We start from the raw sequence: 5983 nt of genomic DNA on the forward strand, positions 1-5983 counted from the left end.
CCCCCCCCCCGCCGCCCCCCCCCCCCCCCCCCCCCCCCCCCCCAGCCGCTGCTGTGTTCAGACCAACAGGAGGGAGCTGCAGGGGACAGGCGTTCCTGGCTGATAACACCATTTTAACTCGGGACAGGACAAGATGTACCAAAGACCATCAGGTGCCTGGGGTCCATAGAGACACCCCGGAAGCTAACAGGGAAAGCACAGCTTTCTTCAGAGCACTCTTGTCTTTTATGATATTCCTGCCAGTCCAGCATCCACCCAATCTCAACATGGTAAGAAATTTTTCTAGCTGTCAAGGTCTGCTCTGCTGCTACCCTCAGATGCCCTCATATCAGAGGACGTCACAACAACCCCCGTGCCACAGGAATCCCAGCAAATAACTCAGTTCGATGTACTATTCCCTGCTCCTGGCCATGGGTGTGATTAAGGTTGCCAAGCATCTAGCAGTCCTGGATATTTCAAGAACAGTGGCGCCTGTCCAAAATCCAGGTCCCGTATTATATTCTGGATGCATAAGGCCCCATAGTATATCAAGCAGGTTTTGTGACGTCAATATACAAGCAACAGTCTCATATTCAACAACTCTGCTCCTCAGCCAAAATAACCCCAAGATTTGTCGAGTGTATGTAAAGGCACAGATGTTCCAATACTAAGAGAGTTTAAAGTAAAACCGTATGATGGTACTCCTCTTCCATTTAGATCTACTCTTTAAAGGAAACACTATACCATGTAACTTTTTTTTTCTTTTTTCTTGAAAGATTCCTCGTTTTGTGCTCCAGAAATAACACAGCCCTCCAAGGATGCTAACTACTCAAGGAGCACTCCCCTGCCCCGCATGCTTTCCACCTGAGCTTATCAATCATGGAGTGGCAACGCTGCCCAGATCCCACTATACACTCATTACCCAGCCAGTTTGATCGGGGCCTAAAAGAGCATTTAAGATGTTAATACATAGCGTGTCTTCATCAGCTGGCATACTCCTGAGACGTTATGTACACAGATGGACAATTCCATGCATTAAAGAAAAGGAGCAACTGTTTACATTAACTTTAAAGCAAGCTCTACCTCATCTGTGGGACTAAACAAATAAAAAACAATAGAAAAAGTAAAAAAAGCTCCTCCAAAAGAAACTGCTCAGAAGAGTCAGTGCTTGGAACATTAAAAAAACTTCTCTAGAAAAGTTTCTCTTGCACGTAGAACATTCTGGAGCTGTTTTTTTCCCCCTACTCCATCACTGAGTTCTACCTTGTGTGGGCCAGGTCAGAGTTCATCAAATCATTAATGATTTTTAATGGCTCACTGATGCAAAATTGGGCAGATTTCTATGCAATTATATTTCTATGCAATGAATTCCTTTTATTACAATGGCACAGTAGAAACTGATCAAGAAATGTTTAATTTCATTTTTTTACTCATATGATTTTCTGGAATAAGTCTGCAAGATGCAGTGCTACCCTCCCGGGAAATCTCCCATGCTTGCAATCTCCTAGCTAATAACACAACTGCACACTCATGATCTCTCTGAGGTATTGCCTTATTTCAGTGTGCGTAACAGGTTATCTCTTGGAACAAGCAAACTGACAAAGTGCCCTGTAATTCAGTGTCAGAACAGGTTATGCACATCGGTGGTAATTCAAAGTCGAACAACCCTCTCCGTGAAATAAGGGTTTTGATCCCACGGTCTGCTCCTCCTCTGCCAGCAGTTCAGTCTTTCCTCCCGCCTCGAAGAGACTAAAAAGTATTAAAGCAGACTTTTTCTGTGCCTAGATCTGAACTAAAATTTGTAATCAGCTGCTCAGACATAAATGAGAAGATACAGTTCTAAAAATAGTGACAACTAAGTAGAATATTATTCTCCAAACTGGCAGCAAAAGAATTTTTCCTTAAGATTGTAAAACTACAGTGAAAATAACAGAGCTGTTGTCCTTATCAGCCTTCTTCTCAGCTTGGGTTTGAGGGGAAGATGATGAACATTACAGGTTTAATTACCATACCTGAAACTTTGACAAGGGAGTGTATTTTTATGCTTCCCTGGTAAATCAGAATGAGGATGCAAACTGACAACTTCCCTTGGCAGCTCCTTATTCTGTAAACCCAGCATTTTACTGAAAAGCAATAACATACAGAAAATACGTGGAACAATTTTGCACGGGAGGGAAAGACACACAGCTTTCTTAAAAAACAAATGACAGGTTTGGGGCTTTTCTTTTTCTTTAAGTAGAAGGCAAACAATTTAATCTTTCAATTTGAACAGAAATAGTATGCCCTACCTAAAGTCCATTAATTTTATGCCTTAACAAATACAAATTCAAGCAACAGAGTGTGGCACAGAATTTAAGAAGTCATTAAAAAAAATTTTAAACTAGAGTTTAATATAAGATGGCCATCTATGTAGCACTGGCCAATGCCTTTTCAGATCGCAAACTATCATTTGCAATACTTTTACCTAAACTAGCATGATGGAAAGGACCACTAAAACATTAAATATTCACAAAAAAATCACGGTTGTTTTCTCCCTGCTCACCATTAAGCATAGATTAAATTTAAGCCAACTATTCTTAAGGACTGACCACCTTTGAAACTGTACATGAGCCTCCATATGTTTCAAACTTAAACATTCAACTGAGTTCCCGATAAATTAAAACATTGTGCTATGACTTATGCATTTGCACCTAGGCTTTATTAATCTGGAGCTGGTAAGCCACAAGCCTAGTCACTTTAAATATACAAAAATACAAGCTTTGCTTATGTCAAAGAGCAAGACAACCAAGTAGGAATCTTCTCCCTCTCTTCCACCTCAACCAGAGAGCTCCTCCTGGGCACAGACACTGCATGCAGCCCAGAGTGGGCAATTCTCCTCGCCACAGCAGCTCCTATTTGGGGTACACACTCACGTTTTCTCCCTAGGAGAGCCATGGTGTGAGAGGGGAGCATAGGAAAAGGCCAGGTTTCCCCCCAGTCTGCACGTGGCAGATGGGCATTTGGAAACTCTCCATGTCCCTCCGTCTGAATGTCACCACAGAAACCAGCAGCAAGCCAAGCCAGCCGCTTCCCCACCTGAGAGGCAAAGATAATTCTCCCTCTGCCCACATAAGGGATGATCACGTAAAGGATGCTCACTGCTTCGGGGTCTTCAGCACCTCCTGGGCTTCATATGTGATGAACAGATGTCACAGTTAGCAGTGCCAAAAGACAGCAAAGTACAGAATGTTTTAAGTGCAGTAGATGGCAAACGCCTACTGTGGACAGGACGGCTGCAAAAAAGTAATGCCCCATCCCAAAGGAGCACCACAGGTAGGATGGCAAAAGAAACACCAGAAGCAGTTTTCATTACAGATTGGGAAAAAATGACAATATATTTAAAACTAGGGAAAAAAGAATTAATTGCAGGCCCCAGATTTATGAATGGGTACAGGATTAATGAAAAAAAGAATTGCCAAATCCCTGGATTACAGCAGTATTTGCAAAAGAGCAGGAAAATCACTTTGAGCACTGGTTATCTGTAATCTCAGGCAAAAGCCCTCTAACTGCAAAACATATTTCTCGTTCACTCTGTAGAATTATTCTCTCTCTCCCCCACCCCCCTATATATATGAGTCAAAGAAAATTCCAAAAACATTAAAAACAAACATTAAAAATGACTGAGAGGATCCAAATAATTATTCCTTCAAGCATAACATGCATATTCATACAATATAGTATAAGATTACGTGTTTTCCACCTGCAGTATAGGGTAGATGCATTTTTTTTCTAGAAATCTTCAACTGTTCATAATCAAAGCATTAGCTGAAAGGTACTGCTAACTAAAAACGACACTTTTAGGCAATGAAAGTGAAACAGTACATAAAGAAACCACTTTATATCCACTGAATATGTACTACTACATCCAGAAAAGCGTGTTAAGTTTTTAGAATGAAGAACTCAAAAGACAGAAGATGCGAACATGAGAGGCAGCAACGTAATCCAAATTCAGCCTCTCCTGAAGGTATGATAAATGCCGAGACCCTGCCTACTAGACCAGAGGTACTGTGTACAGCAGTGAGGTAAATAGGGAAGGCATCACACAGGGCTGCTGAAGACATGCACAAAACAAGGAATTGACATAGAAGTATATTTTAGACCTTGCATGTTGCTCTGTTCTTTGTAAGGTCCTTGCTAGGAGAAGGGCGGGCAGGCGGTCAAAGGAAAAACCACCAGGGAACAAGGAGATGGCATGATGCCAGGAGAGAACTTGGGAGTCAAAGAGCGCATTTGCGACAGCAGTGGGTTGAAACAGAATTTTGGGGTGAAAGAAGTACTGTCCTGGGTCACTACTAATTCTGTAATTAAAAATCAAATCCTGTTTGAGAAAACTAATTCCGAAGTGTCTGCTGTTTCCGTGCCTACAGATACACTCTCTTGTCATGATCATGAACTCTTAGGAGACCTGGATTTATTCATTACATGACCGTGTTGGCAATAAATGGCAATTTTGTTCATCAGAAAATTGCAGAAACATCAAGACTAAGTGAATCATAAATGGCTCAACAGCTCACTTTCATGAAATTAAAAATAAGAGGAGGAGAGACAGAAACTGTATGTATAGACTAACTACAAGCATGATTTAAAGATACACAAGACCGAACTGGGTGCAGTGTCTAATAGGACAAATTTTCAATAAAATCGGTCCTTGCTGTTAGACTACTTATAATCAGGGCTTATTATGGCAAGTTAGACTTGTTAATTACAAGAATAATACCCAAAGTGTTCTGTTTAGCTGTTTATAAAAGTAATCATTCATATTTCTCTGGATGCTTTTTGTTTCCATTATGCCCATCTGTATAGCAAAGCCAAATCTTTACACAAGCACATACAAGTTTTGCAAAGTATTTGAAATCTTAAAACATGGATAACACTGCAACAACCAGTGTCAAGCTCTATTTCTATGAAATTCAAGGATTAGTATCCCTGATTATCAATATTGTTCTCAATGTAAGAGGTTATAATTATTGTTATATTTAGGACTCATTATTGGATTACAATGACCGCATTGTTCAACTACAGCTGTGGCCTTTGCACACAAGAAATGCTGAAGTGTACTGAAAAGTTAGCGTGGCTGATAAGGGCAGCGGAAATCGCTTTGCTAGTGGAAGGGAGAGGAGCCAAACCACCCACAACCTCATTAAATATCCGGAACCCCTCAAATGAAGCTAATCAAAGGAATGCGTCCATTTGCTTCTGATAAACTCTACTACACCCAACTTCAGGGGCCTAGGGCAGCCACAATGGGGATGGGATGAGAAAGTGTGCGTTCATCCTCATAATTCAATGTATAAAATGACAAAGAGATTTTAAGCTCAGGGTTAGAAGTTCAGCACAATTTGCAAGGCATCTAGAGATAAACTAAAAATATCTGAACTGTAATGATTTCCCCCTCCCCACATGCATTCTACTTGTATTCTGAACAATGAACAGATAGGCTAATGGGGGTGGGGGGGGTGGGGGGGTGGTGCTTGTTTTAAAATTGTATTCTACCAAAACCAGAAGTTCTCCAATAAATTGTCCAAGCATTATCAAGATCATAAGACTACAAACACTGAATGAAATACTCCTCTAAAATCTCAAAGAGGAAATCCCATTATTGCCTCATTTTTTTCCCTGCATAAAACTATGTCCTCATGACTTTTGAAGCACCTTTGAGGACACAGAATGTACCAACAAAGCTTTGCAAAAAGCAAGAGGAGAAAGTGGCATTGTCACTTTACATGTAATAATATATTTTTATGATACACAAGGATCCAGACAGTCTAGTCTTATTCACGGTCCCATGATGCTAGAGTCTGTACAAAGTTAATATGCAAGGAGACATGGCCCTGACCCAAGATGCTTGATAAACTTCTCTTTTCCTCCATGAAATTCAAGCTGGCTAGCTAATAAAGGCAGATCCCTTCACAGCTACTTTTATTTCTACTGTTTCACTTCAGATTTCACACTCACACCATCACAC

Source organism: Egretta garzetta, unplaced genomic scaffold (assembly GCF_000687185.1).
Source record: "Egretta garzetta isolate BGI_Z169 unplaced genomic scaffold, ASM68718v1 scaffold111, whole genome shotgun sequence".
In the NCBI taxonomy this organism is placed as follows: domain Eukaryota; kingdom Metazoa; phylum Chordata; class Aves; order Pelecaniformes; family Ardeidae; genus Egretta; species Egretta garzetta.